General features: G+C 40.0%; 12 non-coding genes across 12 annotated transcripts; all 12 read left to right on the top strand.

Annotated features, from left to right (window-relative positions):
- The first annotated feature begins 452 nt into the window (after positions 1-452).
- Positions 453-524, top strand: trnap-ugg (transfer RNA proline (anticodon UGG)). The gene has a single exon. It is a non-coding gene; the product is annotated as a tRNA-Pro (tRNA).
- Positions 525-2,172: 1,648 nt separating this feature from the next.
- On the top strand, positions 2,173-2,244 carry trnap-cgg (transfer RNA proline (anticodon CGG)). Its single transcript has one exon. It is a non-coding gene; the product is annotated as a tRNA-Pro (tRNA).
- A 1,648-nt stretch (positions 2,245-3,892) lies between these two features.
- Positions 3,893-3,964, top strand: trnap-ugg (transfer RNA proline (anticodon UGG)). The gene has a single exon. It is a non-coding gene; the product is annotated as a tRNA-Pro (tRNA).
- Positions 3,965-4,752: 788 nt separating this feature from the next.
- trnap-ugg (transfer RNA proline (anticodon UGG)) lies at positions 4,753-4,824 on the top strand. The gene has a single exon. It is a non-coding gene; the product is annotated as a tRNA-Pro (tRNA).
- Positions 4,825-5,612: 788 nt separating this feature from the next.
- On the top strand, positions 5,613-5,684 carry trnap-ugg (transfer RNA proline (anticodon UGG)). Its single transcript has one exon. It is a non-coding gene; the product is annotated as a tRNA-Pro (tRNA).
- Positions 5,685-7,332: 1,648 nt separating this feature from the next.
- On the top strand, positions 7,333-7,404 carry trnap-cgg (transfer RNA proline (anticodon CGG)). The gene has a single exon. It is a non-coding gene; the product is annotated as a tRNA-Pro (tRNA).
- Positions 7,405-9,052: 1,648 nt separating this feature from the next.
- trnap-ugg (transfer RNA proline (anticodon UGG)) lies at positions 9,053-9,124 on the top strand. Its single transcript has one exon. It is a non-coding gene; the product is annotated as a tRNA-Pro (tRNA).
- Positions 9,125-9,912: 788 nt separating this feature from the next.
- trnap-ugg (transfer RNA proline (anticodon UGG)) lies at positions 9,913-9,984 on the top strand. Its single transcript has one exon. It is a non-coding gene; the product is annotated as a tRNA-Pro (tRNA).
- A 1,648-nt stretch (positions 9,985-11,632) lies between these two features.
- Positions 11,633-11,704, top strand: trnap-ugg (transfer RNA proline (anticodon UGG)). Its single transcript has one exon. It is a non-coding gene; the product is annotated as a tRNA-Pro (tRNA).
- A 788-nt stretch (positions 11,705-12,492) lies between these two features.
- trnap-ugg (transfer RNA proline (anticodon UGG)) lies at positions 12,493-12,564 on the top strand. The gene has a single exon. It is a non-coding gene; the product is annotated as a tRNA-Pro (tRNA).
- A 788-nt stretch (positions 12,565-13,352) lies between these two features.
- Positions 13,353-13,424, top strand: trnap-ugg (transfer RNA proline (anticodon UGG)). The gene has a single exon. It is a non-coding gene; the product is annotated as a tRNA-Pro (tRNA).
- A 788-nt stretch (positions 13,425-14,212) lies between these two features.
- On the top strand, positions 14,213-14,284 carry trnap-ugg (transfer RNA proline (anticodon UGG)). The gene has a single exon. It is a non-coding gene; the product is annotated as a tRNA-Pro (tRNA).
- Positions 14,285-15,908: the final 1,624 nt, after the last annotated feature.

Raw genomic sequence — 15,908 nt, 5'->3', positions numbered from 1 at the left:
GCACAATACAGCATAGCCATAGACATTGACCATAACAGAGCAAACTTGCTTAATATTTGCAATGCACGACAGCAAGAAGGTCTAAAACAGAATTTCTGCCAAGATATTTTAAATACTTTCTATTACTGATTGTAATCTTCAGTGACCATTCAGCATTAAACAGCAGTCTTGCTCTTTGCACTTTTACTAAATTGAATATTTCTGTGCCTCTTGCATTACCAATGGACTTTATAAGACAGCAGATCAAACCCATTAACGATTTAAGAAACGCCGAGATCCTGCTGTCGCTTAAGGTATGAATTTCTGATTGCCATATAGAAAACTTTTGTCTTTGCGCAACAGAATTCATACGGAAATTTCACAATGAAATTTAATGGCGCCCTGTAAAAACGTAGAATTAAAAGGACTCTGAGCTGCATCCCAGGCAGTGCGTAACCCAAGCCCATATCGGGGGCTCGTTGGTCTAGGGGTATGATTCTCGCTTTGGGTGCGAGAGGTCCCGGGTTCAAATCCCGGATGAGCCCACGTGCTGTGATGGGAATTAAACTGGGTTCCTTGCCTTGCACGGCAGGTGCTCCAAACGAGGCTGACTTCTGTGTTTATGCGAGAATTGTTGAAGCACTACAATTTTTGACCATGAGAGAGATTGCCAAGTTCAAAATTATATTACGACCGATGCTAGTATGCAATGCAGCCTAACTTATGGCCATTTGAGCTCATCCTGATTCTCCCTCCACCCAAAATGGCAAAATTCTCAATTGACCAATTTTTGCTTTTGTTTCAAGTCAACTTTTACATTTCCAAAGACGTTGTTGAAGGGATATATACAAAAATGTTTAAAGAATGAAAAATGCTAATGAGCACAATACAGCATAGCAATAGACATTGACCATGAAAGAGCAATCTTGCTTAAGATGTGCAATGCACGACAGCAAGAAGGTCTAAAACAGAATTTCTGCCAAGATATTTTAAATACTTTCTATTATTGATTGTAATCTTCAGTGACCATTCAGCATTAAACAGCAGTCTTGCTCTTTGCACTTTTACTAAATTGAATATTTCTGTGCCTCTTGCATTACCAATGGACTTTATAAGACAGCAAATCAAACCCATTAACGATTTAAGAAACGCCGAGATCCTGCTGTCGCTTAAAGTCTGAATTTCTGATTGCCATATAGAAAACTTTTGTCTTTGCGCAACAGATTGCATACGGAAATTTCACAGTGAAATTTAATGGCGCCCTGTAAAAACGTAGAATTAAAAGGACTCTGAGCTGCATCCCAGGCAGTGCGTAACCCAAGCCCATATCGGGGGCTCGTTGGTCTAGGGGTATGATTCTCGCTTCGGGTGCGAGAAGTCCCGGGTTCAAATCCTGGACAAGCCCACGTGCTGTGATGGGAACGAAACTGGGTTCCTTGCCTTGCACGGCAGGTGCTCCAAACCTGACTGACTTCTGTGTTTATGCGAGAATTGTTGAAGCACTACAATTTGTGACCATAAGAGAGATTGCCAAATTCAAAATTATATTACGACCGATGCTAGTATGCAATGCAGCCTAACTTATGGCCATTTCAGCTCTTCCTGATTCTCCCACCACCCAAAATGGCAAAGTTCTCAATTGACCAATTTTTGCTTTTGTTTCAAGTCATATTTTACATTTGCAAAGACGTTGTTGAAGGGATATACACAAAAATGTTTAAAGAATGAAAAATGCTAATGAGCCAAATACAGCATAGCAATAGACATTGACCATAAAAGAGCAAACTTGCTTAATATTTGCAATGCACGACAGCAAGAAGGTCTAAAACAGAATTTCTGCCAAGATATTTTAAATGCTTTCTGTTATTGATTGTAATCTTCAATGACCATTCAACATTAAACAGCAGTCTTGCTGCTTGCACTTTTACTAAATTGAATATATCTGTGCCTCTTGCATTACCAATGGACTTTATAAGACAGCAGATCAAACCCATTAACGATTTAAGAAACGCCGAGATCCTGCTGTCGCTTAAGGTATGAATTTCTGATTGCCATATAGAAAACTTTTGTCTTTGCGCAACAGATTGCATACGGAAATTTCACAGTGAAATTTAATGGCGCCCTGTAAAAACGTAGAATTAAAAGGACTCTGAGCTGCATCCCAGGCAGTGCGTAACCCAAGCCCATATCGGGGGCTCGTTGGTCTAGGGTTATGATTCTTGCTTCGGGTGCGAGAGGTCCCGGGTTCAAATCCCGGATGAGCCCACGTGCTGTGATGGGAACCAAACTGGGTTCCTTGCCTTGCATGGAAGGTGCTCCAAACCTGGCTGACTTCTGTGTTTATGTGAGAATTGTTGAAGCACTACAATTTGTGACCATAAGAGAGATTGCCAAATTCAAAATTATATTACGACCGATGCTAGTATGCAATGCAGCCTAACTTATGGCCATTTCAGCTCATCCTGATTCTCCCACCACCCAAAATGGCAAAGTTCTCAATTGACCAATTTTTGCTTTTGTTTCAAGTCATATTTTACATTTGCAAAGACGTTGTTGAAGGGATATACACAAAAATGTTTAAAGAATGAAAAATGCTAATGAGCCAAATACAGCATAGCAATAGACATTGACCATAAAAGAGCAAACTTGCTTAATATTTGCAATGCACGACAGCAAGAAGGTCTAAAACAGAATTTCTGCAAAGATATTTTAAATGCTTTCTGTTATTGATTGTAATCTTCAATGACCATTCAACATTAAACAGCAGTCTTGCTGCTTGCACATTTACTAAAATGAATATATCTGTGCCTCTTGCATTACCAATGGACTTTATAAGACAGCAGATCAAACCCATTAACGATTTAAGAAACGCCGAGATCCTGCTGTCGCTTAAGGTCTGAATTTCTGATTGCCATATAGAAAACTTTTGTCTTTGCGCAACAGATTGCATACGGAAATTTCACAGTGAAATTTAATGGCGCCCTGTAAAAACGTAGAATTAAAAGGACTCTGAGCTGCATCCCAGGCAGTGCGTAACGCAAGCCCATATCGGGGGCTCGTTGGTCTAGGGTTATGATTCTTGCTTCGGGTGCGAGAGGTCCCGGGTTCAAATCCTGGACGAGCCCACGTGCTGTGATGGGAACCAAACTGGGTTCCTTGCCTTGCATGGAAGGTGCTCCAAACCTGGCTGACTTCTGTGTTTATGCGAGAATTGTTGAAGCACTACAATTTGTGACCATAAGAGAGATTGCCAAATTCAAAATTATATTACGACCGATGCTAGTATGCAATGCAGCCTAACTTATGGCCATTTCAGCTCATCCTGATTCTCCCACCACCCAAAATGGCAAAGTTCTCAATTGACCAATTTTTGCTTTTGTTTCAAGTCATATTTTACATTTGCAAAGACGTTGTTGAAGGGATATACACAAAAATGTTTAAAGAATGAAAAATGCTAATGAGCCAAATACAGCATAGCAATAGACATTGACCATAAAAGAGCAAACTTGCTTAATATTTGCAATGCACGACAGCAAGAAGGTCTAAAACAGAATTTCTGCCAAGATATTTTAAATGCTTTCTGTAATTGATTGTAATCTTCAATGACCATTCAACATTAAACAGCAGTCTTGCTGCTTGCACTTTTACTAAATTGAATATTTCTGTGCCTCTTGCATTACCAATGGTCTTTATAAGACAGCAAATGAAACCCATTAACGATTTAAGAAACGCTGAGATCCTGCTGTCGCTTAAATTCTGAATTTCTGATTGCCATATAGAAAACTTTTGTCTTTGCGCAACAGAATTCATACGGAAATTTCACAATGAAATTTAATGGCGCCCTGTAAAAACGTAGAATTAAAAGGACTCTGAGCTGCATCCCAGGCAGTGCGTAACCCAAACCCATATCGGGGGCTCGTTGGTCTAGGGGTATGATTCTCGCTTTGGGTGCGAGAGGTCCCAGGTTCAAATCCCGGACGAGCCCACGTGCTGTGATGGGAACCAAACTGGGCTCCTTGCCTTGCACGGCAGGTGCTCCAAACGAGGCTGACTTCTGTGTTTATGCGAGAATTGTTGAAGCACTACAATTTGTGACCATAAGAGAGATTGCCAAGTTCAAAATTATATTACGACCAATGCTAGTATGCAATGCAGCCTAACTTATGGCCATTTGAGCTCATCCTGATTCTGCCTCCACCCAAAATGGCAAAATTCCCTATTGACCAATTTTTGCTTTTGTTTCAAGTCAACTTTTACATTTCCAAAGACGTTGTTGAAGGGATATATGCAAAAATGTTTAAATAATGAAAAATGCTAATGAGCACAATACAGCATAGCCATAGACATTGACCATAACAGAGCAAACTTGCTTAATATTTGCAATGCACGACAGCAAGAAGGTCTAAAACAGAATTTCTGCCAAGATATTTTAAATGCTTTCTGTTATTGATTGTAATCTTCAATGACCATTCAACATTAAACAGCAGTCTTGCTGCTTGCACTTTTACTAAATTGAATATATCTGTGCCTCTTGCATTACCAATGGACTTTATAAGACAGCAGATCAAACCCATTAACGATTTAAGAAACGCCGAGATCCTGCTGTCGCTTAAGGTATGAATTTCTGATTGCCATATAGAAAACTTTTGTCTTTGCGCAACAGAATTCATACGGAAATTTCACAATGAAATTTAATGGCGCCCTGTAAAAACGTAGAATTAAAAGGACTCTGAGCTGCATCCCAGGCAGTGCGTAACCCAAACCCATATCGGGGGCTCGTTGGTCTAGGGGTATGATTCTCGCTTTGGGTGCGAGAGGTCCCAGGTTCAAATCCCGGACGAGCCCACGTGCTGTGATGGGAACCAAACTGGGCTCCTTGCCTTGCACGGCAGGTGCTCCAAACGAGGCTGACTTCTGTGTTTATGCGAGAATTGTTGAAGCACTACAATTTGTGACCATAAGAGAGATTGCCAAGTTCAAAATTATATTACGACCAATGCTAGTATGCAATGCAGCCTAACTTATGGCCATTTGAGCTCATCCTGATTCTGCCTCCACCCAAAATGGCAAAATTCCCTATTGACCAATTTTTGCTTTTGTTTCAAGTCAACTTTTACATTTCCAAAGACGTTGTTGAAGGGATATATGCAAAAATGTTTAAATAATGAAAAATGCTAATGAGCACAATACAGCATAGCCATAGACATTGACCATAACAGAGCAAACTTGCTTAATATTTGCAATGCACGACAGCAAGAAGGTCTAAAACAGAATTTCTGCCAAGATATTTTAAATGCTTTCTGTTATTGATTGTAATCTTCAATGACCATTCAACATTAAACAGCAGTCTTGCTGCTTGCACTTTTACTAAATTGAATATATCTGTGCCTCTTGCATTACCAATGGACTTTATAAGACAGCAGATCAAACCCATTAACGATTTAAGAAACGCCGAGATCCTGCTGTCGCTTAAGGTATGAATTTCTGATTGCCATATAGAAAACTTTTGTCTTTGCGCAACAGAATTCATACGGAAATTTCACAATGAAATTTAATGGCGCCCTGTAAAAACGTAGAATTAAAAGGACTCTGAGCTGCATCCCAGGCAGTGCGTAACCCAAGCCCATATCGGGGGCTCGTTGGTCTAGGGGTATGATTCTCGCTTTGGGTGCGAGAGGTCCCGGGTTCAAATCCCGGATGAGCCCACGTGCTGTGATGGGAATTAAACTGGGTTCCTTGCCTTGCACGGCAGGTGCTCCAAACGAGGCTGACTTCTGTGTTTATGCGAGAATTGTTGAAGCACTACAATTTTTGACCATGAGAGAGATTGCCAAGTTCAAAATTATATTACGACCGATGCTAGTATGCAATGCAGCCTAACTTATGGCCATTTGAGCTCATCCTGATTCTCCCTCCACCCAAAATGGCAAAATTCTCAATTGACCAATTTTTGCTTTTGTTTCAAGTCAACTTTTACATTTCCAAAGACGTTGTTGAAGGGATATATACAAAAATGTTTAAAGAATGAAAAATGCTAATGAGCACAATACAGCATAGCAATAGACATTGACCATGAAAGAGCAATCTTGCTTAAGATGTGCAATGCACGACAGCAAGAAGGTCTAAAACAGAATTTCTGCCAAGATATTTTAAATACTTTCTATTATTGATTGTAATCTTCAGTGACCATTCAGCATTAAACAGCAGTCTTGCTCTTTGCACTTTTACTAAATTGAATATTTCTGTGCCTCTTGCATTACCAATGGACTTTATAAGACAGCAAATCAAACCCATTAACGATTTAAGAAACGCCGAGATCCTGCTGTCGCTTAAAGTCTGAATTTCTGATTGCCATATAGAAAACTTTTGTCTTTGCGCAACAGATTGCATACGGAAATTTCACAGTGAAATTTAATGGCGCCCTGTAAAAACGTAGAATTAAAAGGACTCTGAGCTGCATCCCAGGCAGTGCGTAACCCAAGCCCATATCGGGGGCTCGTTGGTCTAGGGGTATGATTCTCGCTTCGGGTGCGAGAAGTCCCGGGTTCAAATCCTGGACAAGCCCACGTGCTGTGATGGGAACGAAACTGGGTTCCTTGCCTTGCACGGCAGGTGCTCCAAACCTGACTGACTTCTGTGTTTATGCGAGAATTGTTGAAGCACTACAATTTGTGACCATAAGAGAGATTGCCAAATTCAAAATTATATTACGACCGATGCTAGTATGCAATGCAGCCTAACTTATGGCCATTTCAGCTCTTCCTGATTCTCCCACCACCCAAAATGGCAAAGTTCTCAATTGACCAATTTTTGCTTTTGTTTCAAGTCATATTTTACATTTGCAAAGACGTTGTTGAAGGGATATACACAAAAATGTTTAAAGAATGAAAAATGCTAATGAGCCAAATACAGCATAGCAATAGACATTGACCATAAAAGAGCAAACTTGCTTAATATTTGCAATGCACGACAGCAAGAAGGTCTAAAACAGAATTTCTGCCAAGATATTTTAAATGCTTTCTGTTATTGATTGTAATCTTCAATGACCATTCAACATTAAACAGCAGTCTTGCTGCTTGCACTTTTACTAAATTGAATATATCTGTGCCTCTTGCATTACCAATGGACTTTATAAGACAGCAGATCAAACCCATTAACGATTTAAGAAACGCCGAGATCCTGCTGTCGCTTAAGGTATGAATTTCTGATTGCCATATAGAAAACTTTTGTCTTTGCGCAACAGATTGCATACGGAAATTTCACAGTGAAATTTAATGGCGCCCTGTAAAAACGTAGAATTAAAAGGACTCTGAGCTGCATCCCAGGCAGTGCGTAACCCAAGCCCATATCGGGGGCTCGTTGGTCTAGGGTTATGATTCTTGCTTCGGGTGCGAGAGGTCCCGGGTTCAAATCCCGGATGAGCCCACGTGCTGTGATGGGAACCAAACTGGGTTCCTTGCCTTGCATGGAAGGTGCTCCAAACCTGGCTGACTTCTGTGTTTATGTGAGAATTGTTGAAGCACTACAATTTGTGACCATAAGAGAGATTGCCAAATTCAAAATTATATTACGACCGATGCTAGTATGCAATGCAGCCTAACTTATGGCCATTTCAGCTCATCCTGATTCTCCCACCACCCAAAATGGCAAAGTTCTCAATTGACCAATTTTTGCTTTTGTTTCAAGTCATATTTTACATTTGCAAAGACGTTGTTGAAGGGATATACACAAAAATGTTTAAAGAATGAAAAATGCTAATGAGCCAAATACAGCATAGCAATAGACATTGACCATAAAAGAGCAAACTTGCTTAATATTTGCAATGCACGACAGCAAGAAGGTCTAAAACAGAATTTCTGCAAAGATATTTTAAATGCTTTCTGTTATTGATTGTAATCTTCAATGACCATTCAACATTAAACAGCAGTCTTGCTGCTTGCACATTTACTAAAATGAATATATCTGTGCCTCTTGCATTACCAATGGACTTTATAAGACAGCAGATCAAACCCATTAACGATTTAAGAAACGCCGAGATCCTGCTGTCGCTTAAGGTCTGAATTTCTGATTGCCATATAGAAAACTTTTGTCTTTGCGCAACAGATTGCATACGGAAATTTCACAGTGAAATTTAATGGCGCCCTGTAAAAACGTAGAATTAAAAGGACTCTGAGCTGCATCCCAGGCAGTGCGTAACGCAAGCCCATATCGGGGGCTCGTTGGTCTAGGGTTATGATTCTTGCTTCGGGTGCGAGAGGTCCCGGGTTCAAATCCTGGACGAGCCCACGTGCTGTGATGGGAACCAAACTGGGTTCCTTGCCTTGCATGGAAGGTGCTCCAAACCTGGCTGACTTCTGTGTTTATGCGAGAATTGTTGAAGCACTACAATTTGTGACCATAAGAGAGATTGCCAAATTCAAAATTATATTACGACCGATGCTAGTATGCAATGCAGCCTAACTTATGGCCATTTCAGCTCATCCTGATTCTCCCACCACCCAAAATGGCAAAGTTCTCAATTGACCAATTTTTGCTTTTGTTTCAAGTCATATTTTACATTTGCAAAGACGTTGTTGAAGGGATATACACAAAAATGTTTAAAGAATGAAAAATGCTAATGAGCCAAATACAGCATAGCAATAGACATTGACCATAAAAGAGCAAACTTGCTTAATATTTGCAATGCACGACAGCAAGAAGGTCTAAAACAGAATTTCTGCCAAGATATTTTAAATGCTTTCTGTAATTGATTGTAATCTTCAATGACCATTCAACATTAAACAGCAGTCTTGCTGCTTGCACTTTTACTAAATTGAATATTTCTGTGCCTCTTGCATTACCAATGGTCTTTATAAGACAGCAAATGAAACCCATTAACGATTTAAGAAACGCTGAGATCCTGCTGTCGCTTAAATTCTGAATTTCTGATTGCCATATAGAAAACTTTTGTCTTTGCGCAACAGAATTCATACGGAAATTTCACAATGAAATTTAATGGCGCCCTGTAAAAACGTAGAATTAAAAGGACTCTGAGCTGCATCCCAGGCAGTGCGTAACCCAAACCCATATCGGGGGCTCGTTGGTCTAGGGGTATGATTCTCGCTTTGGGTGCGAGAGGTCCCAGGTTCAAATCCCGGACGAGCCCACGTGCTGTGATGGGAACCAAACTGGGCTCCTTGCCTTGCACGGCAGGTGCTCCAAACGAGGCTGACTTCTGTGTTTATGCGAGAATTGTTGAAGCACTACAATTTGTGACCATAAGAGAGATTGCCAAGTTCAAAATTATATTACGACCAATGCTAGTATGCAATGCAGCCTAACTTATGGCCATTTGAGCTCATCCTGATTCTGCCTCCACCCAAAATGGCAAAATTCCCTATTGACCAATTTTTGCTTTTGTTTCAAGTCAACTTTTACATTTCCAAAGACGTTGTTGAAGGGATATATGCAAAAATGTTTAAATAATGAAAAATGCTAATGAGCACAATACAGCATAGCCATAGACATTGACCATAACAGAGCAAACTTGCTTAATATTTGCAATGCACGACAGCAAGAAGGTCTAAAACAGAATTTCTGCCAAGATATTTTAAATACTTTCTATTACTGATTGTAATCTTCAGTGACCATTCAGCATTAAACAGCAGTCTTGCTCTTTGCACTTTTACTAAATTGAATATTTCTGTGCCTCTTGCATTACCAATGGACTTTATAAGACAGCAAATCAAACCCATTAACGATTTAAGAAACGCCGAGATCCTGCTGTCGCTTAAAGTCTGAATTTCTGATTGCCATATAGAAAACTTTTGTCTTTGCGCAACAGATTGCATACGGAAATTTCACAGTGGAATTTAATGGCGCCATGTAAATATATATAATTAAAAGGACTCTGAGCTGCATCCCAGGCAGTGCGTAACCCTAGCCCATATCGGGGGCTCGTTGGTCTAGGGGTATGATTCTCGCTTTGGGTGCGAGAGGTCCCGGGTTCAAATCCTGGACGAGCCCACGTGCTGTGATAGGAACCAAACTGGTTTCCTTGCCTTGCACGGCAGGTTCTCCAAACCAGGCTGACTTCTGTGTTTATGCGAGAATTATTGAAGCACTACAATTTTTGACCATAAGAGAGATTGCCAAGTTCAAAATTATATTACGACCGATGCTAGTATGCAATGCAGCCTAACTTATGGCCATTTGAGCTCATCCTGATTCTGCCTCCACCCAAAATGGCAAAATTCCCAATTGACCAATTTTTGCTTTTGTTTCAAGTCAACTTTTACATTTCCAAAGACGTTGTTGAAGGGATATATGCAAAAATGTTTAAAGAATGAATAATGCTAATGAGCACAATACAGCATAGCAATAGACATTGACCATAACAGAGCAAACTTGCTTAATATTTGCAATGCACGACAGCAAGAAGGTCTAAAACAGAATTTCTGCCAAGATATTTTAAATACTTTCTATTATTGATTGTAATCTTCAGTGACCATTCAGCATTAAACAGCAGTCTTGCTCCTTGCACATTTACTAAATTGAACATTTCTGTGCCTCTTGCATTACCAATGGTCTTTATAAGACAGCAAATGAAACCCATTAACGATTTAAGAAACGCTGAGATCCTGCTGTCGCTTAAAGTCTGAATTTCTGATTGCCATATAGAAAACTTTTGTCTTTGCGCAACAGAATTCATACGGAAATTTCACAATGAAATTTAATGGCGCCCTGTAAAAACGTAGAATTAAAAGGACTCTGAGCTGCATCCCAGGCAGTGCGTAACCCAAACCCATATCGGGGGCTCGTTGGTCTAGGGGTATGATTCCCGCTTTGGGTGCGAGAGGTCCCAGGTTCAAATCCCGGACGAGCCCACGTGCTGTGATGGGAACCAAACTGGGTTCCTTGCCTTGCACGGCAGGTGCTCCAAACGAGGCTGACTTCTGTGTTTATGCGAGAATTGTTGAAGCACTACAATTTGTGACCATAAGAGAGATTGCCAAGTTCAAAATTATATTACGACCAATGCTAGTATGCAATGCAGCCTAACTTATGGCCATTTGAGCTCATCCTGATTCTGCCTCCACCCAAAATGGCAAAATTCCCTATTGACCAATTTTTGCTTTTGTTTCAAGTCAACTTTTACATTTCCAAAGACGTTGTTGAAGGGATATATGCAAAAATGTTTAAATAATGAAAAATGCTAATGAGCACAATACAGCATAGCCATAGACATTGACCATAACAGAGCAAACTTGCTTAATATTTGCAATGCACGACAGCAAGAAGGTCTAAAACAGAATTTTTGCCAAGATATTTTAAATACTTTCTATTACTGATTGTAATCTTCAGTGACCATTCAGCATTAAACAGCAGTCTTGCTCTATGCACTTTTACTAAATTGAATATTTCTGTGCCTCTTGCATTACCAATGGACTTTATAAGACAGCAAATCAAACCCATTAACGATTTAAGAAACGCCGAGATCCTGCTGTCGCTTAAAGTCTGAATTTCTGATTGCCATATAGAAAACTTTTGTCTTTGCGCAACAGATTGCATACGGAAATTTCACAGTGGAATTTAATGGCGCCATGTAAATATATATAATTAAAAGGACTCTGAGCTGCATCCCAGGCAGAGCGTAACCCTAGCCCATATCGGGGGCTCGTTGGTCTAGGGGTATGATTCTCGCTTTGGGTGCGAGAGGTCCCGGGTTCAAATTCCGGACGAGCCCACGTGCTGTGATAGGAACCAAACTGGGTTCCTTGCCTTGCACGGCAGGTTCTCCAAACCAGGCTGACTTCTGTGTTTATGCGAGAATTATTGAAGCACTACAATTTGTGACCATAAGAGAGATTGCCAAGTTCAAAATTATATTACGACCGATGCTAGTATGCAATGCAGCCTAACTTATGGCCATTTGAGCTCATCCTGATTCTGCCTCCACCCAAAATGGCAAAATTCCCAATTGACCGATTTTTGCTTTTGTTTCAAGTCAACTTTTACATTTCCAAAGACGTTGTTGAAGGGATATATGCAAAAATGTTTAAAGAATGAATAATGCTAATGAGCACAATACAGCATAGCAATAGACATTGACCATGAAAGAGCAATCTTGCTTAAGATGTGCAATGCACGACAGCAAGAAGGTCTAAAACAGAATTTCTGCCAAGATATTTTAAATACTTTCTATTATTGATTGTAATCTTCAATGACCATTCAGCATTAAACAGCAGTCTTGCTCCTTGCACATTTACTAAATTGAACATTTCTGTGCCTCTTCCATTACCAATGGTCTTTATAAGACAGCAAATCAAACCCATTAATGATTTAAGAAACGCTGAGATCCTGCTGTCGCTTAAAGTATGAATTTCTGATTGCCATATAGAAAACTTTTGTCTTTGCGCAACAGAATTCATATGGAAATTTCACAATGAAATTTAATGGCGCCCTGTAAAAACGTAGAATTAAAAGGACTCTGAGCTGCATCCCAGGCAGAGCGTAACCCTAGCCCATATCGGGGGCTCGTTGGTCTAGGGGTATGATTCTCGCTTTGGGTGCGAGAGGTCCCGGGTTCAAATCCCGGACGAGCCCACGTGCTGTGATGGGAACTAAACTGCGTTCCTTGCCTTGCACGGCAGGTGCTCCAAACAAGGCTGACTTCTGTGTTTATGCGAGAATTGTTGAAGCACTACAATTTTTGACCATAAGAGAGATTGCCAAATTCAAAATTATATTACGACCGATGCTAGTATGCAATGCAGCCTAACTTATGGCCATTTGAGCTCATCCTGATTCTCCCTCCACCCAATATGGCAAAATTCTCAATTGACCAATTTTTGCTTTTGTTTCAAGTCAACTTTTACATTTGCAAAGACATTGTTGAAGGGATATATGCAAAAATGTTTAAAGAATGAAAAATGCTAATGAGCACAATACAGCATAGCAATAGACATTGAGCATAAAAGAGCAAACTTGCTTAATATTTGCAATGCACGACAGCAAGAAGGTCTAAAACAGAATTTCTGCCAAGATATTTTAAATACTTTCTATTATTGATTGTAATCTTCAGTGACCATTCAGCATTAAACAGCAGTCTTGCTCTTTGCACTTTTACTAAATTGAATATTTCTGTGCCTCTTGCATTACCAATGGACTTTATAAGACAGCAAATCAAACCCATTAACGATTTAAGAAACGCCGAGATCCTGCTGTCGCTTAAAGTCTGAATTTCTGATTGCCATATAGAAAACTTTTGTCTTTGCGCAACAGATTGCATACGGAAATTTCACAGTGGAATTTAATGGCGCCATGTAAATATATATAATTAAAAGGACTCTGAGCTGCATCCCAGGCAGAGCGTAACCCTAGCCCATGTCGGGGGCTCGTTGGTCTAGGGGTATGATTCTCGCTTTGGGTGCGAGAGGTCCCGGGTTCAAATCCCGGACGAGCCCACGTGCTGTGATAGGAACCAAACTGGGTTCCTTGCCTTGCACGGAAGGTTCTCCAAACCAGGCTGACTTCTGTGTTTATGCGAGAATTATTGAAGCACTACAATTTGTGACCATAAGAGAGATTGCCAAGTTCAAAATTATATTACGACCGATGCTAGTATGCAATGCAGCCTAACTTATGGCCATTTGAGCTCATCCTGATTCTGCCTCCACCCAAAATGGCAAAATTCCCAATTGACCAATTTTTGCTTTTGTTTCAAGTCAACTTTTACATTTCCAAAGACGTTGTTGAAGGGATATATGCAAAAATGTTTAAAGAATGAATAATGCTAATGAGCACAATACAGCATAGCAATAGACATTGACCATAACAGAGCAAACTTGCTTAATATTTGCAATGCACGACAGCAAGAAGGTCTAAAACAGAATTTCTGCCAAGATATTTTAAATACTTTCTATTATTGATTGTAATCTTCAGTGACCATTCAGCATTAAACAGCAGTCTTGCTCCTTGCACATTTACTAAATTGAACATTTCTGTGCCTCTTGCATTACCAATGGTCTTTATAAGACAGCAAATCAAAATCATTAACGATTTAAGAAACGCCGAGATCCTGCTGTCGCTTAAAGTCTGAATTTCTGATTGCCATATAGAAAACTTTTGTCTTTGCGCAACAAATTGCATACGGAAATTTCACAGTGGAATTTAATGGCGCCATGTAAATATATATAATTAAAAGGACTCTGAGCTGCATCCCAGGCAGAGCGTAACCTTAGTCCATATCGGGGGCTCGTTGGTCTAGGGGTATGATTCTCGCTTTGGGTGCGAGAGGTCCCGGGTTCAAATCCCGGACGAGCCCACGTGCTGTGATAGGAACCAAACTGGGTTCCTTGCCTTGCACGGCAGGTGCTCCAAACCAGGCTGACTTCTGTGTTTATGCGAGAATTGTTGAAGCACTACAATTTGTGACCATAAGAGAGATTGCCAAGTTCAAAATTATATTACGACCGATGCTAGTATGCAATGCAGCCTAACTTATGGCCATTTGAGCTCATCCTGATTCTGCCTCCACCCAAAATGGCAAAATTCCCAATTGACCAATTTTTGCTTTTGTTTCAAGTCAACTTTTACATTTCCAAAGACGTTGTTGAAGGGATATATGCAAAAATGTTTAAAGAATGAATAATGCTAATGAGCACAATACAGCATAGCAATAGACATTGACCATGAAAGAGCAATCTTGCTTAAGATGTGCAATGCACGACAGCAAGAAGGTCTAAAACATAATTTCTGCCAAGATATTTTAAATACTTTCTATTATTGATTGTAATCTTCAATGACCATTCAGCATTAAACAGCAGTCTTGCTCCTTGCACATTTACTAAATTGAACATTTCTGTGCCTCTTCCATTACCAATGGTCTTTATAAGACAGCAAATCAAACCCATTAATAATTTAAGAAACGCTGAGATCCTGCTGTCGCTTAAAGTATGAATTTCTGATTGCCATATAGAAAACTTTTGTCTTTGCGCAACAGAATTCATACGGAAATTTCACAATGAAATTTAATGGCGCCCTGTAAAAACGTAGAATTAAAAGGACTCTGAGCTGCATCCCAGGCAGAGCGTAACCCTAGCCCATATCGGGGGCTCGTTGGTCTAGGGGTATGATTCTCGCTTTGGGTGCGAGAGGTCCCAGGTTCAAATCCCAGACGAGCCCAAGTGCTGTGATGGGAACTAAACTGCGTCCCTTGCCTTGCACGGCAGGTTCTCCAAACGAGGCTGACTTCTGTGTTTATGCGAGAATTGTTGAAGCACTACAATTTTTGACCATAAGAGAGATTGCCAAATTCAAAATTATATTACGACCGATGCTAGTATGCAATGCAGCCTAACTTATGGCCATTTGAGCTCATCCTGATTCTCCCTCCACCCAAAATGGCAAAATTCTCAATTGACCAATTTTTGCTTTTGTTTCAAGTCAACTTTTACATTTCCAAAGACGTTGTTGAAGGGATATATACAAAAATATTTAAAGAATGAAAAATGCTAATGAGCACAATACAGCATAGCAATAGACATTGAGCATAAAAGAGCAAACTTGCTTAATATTTGCAATGCACGACAGCAAGAAGGTCTAAAACAGAATTTCTGGCAAGATATTTTAAATACTTTCTATTATTGATTGTAATCTTCAATGACCATTCAGCATTAAACAGCAGTCTTGCTCCTTGCACATTTACTAAATTGAACATTTCTGTGCCTCTTCCATTACCAATGGTCTTTATAAGACAGCAAATCAAACCCATTAACGATTTAAGAAACGCCGAGATCCTGCTGTCGCTTAAAGTCTGAATTTCTGATTGCCATATAGAAAACTTTTGTCTTTGCGCAACAGATTGCATACGGAAATTTCACAGTGGAATTTAATGGCGCCATGTAAATATATATAATTAAAAGGACTCTGAGCTGCATCCCAGGCAG

The sequence above is a fragment of the Brienomyrus brachyistius genome, unplaced genomic scaffold, assembly GCF_023856365.1.
Source record: "Brienomyrus brachyistius isolate T26 unplaced genomic scaffold, BBRACH_0.4 scaffold55, whole genome shotgun sequence".
Lineage (NCBI taxonomy): Eukaryota > Metazoa > Chordata > Actinopteri > Osteoglossiformes > Mormyridae > Brienomyrus > Brienomyrus brachyistius.
The sequence above is the reverse complement of the archived record's forward strand: the minus strand, read 5'-3'. Positions and strand labels throughout refer to the sequence as shown.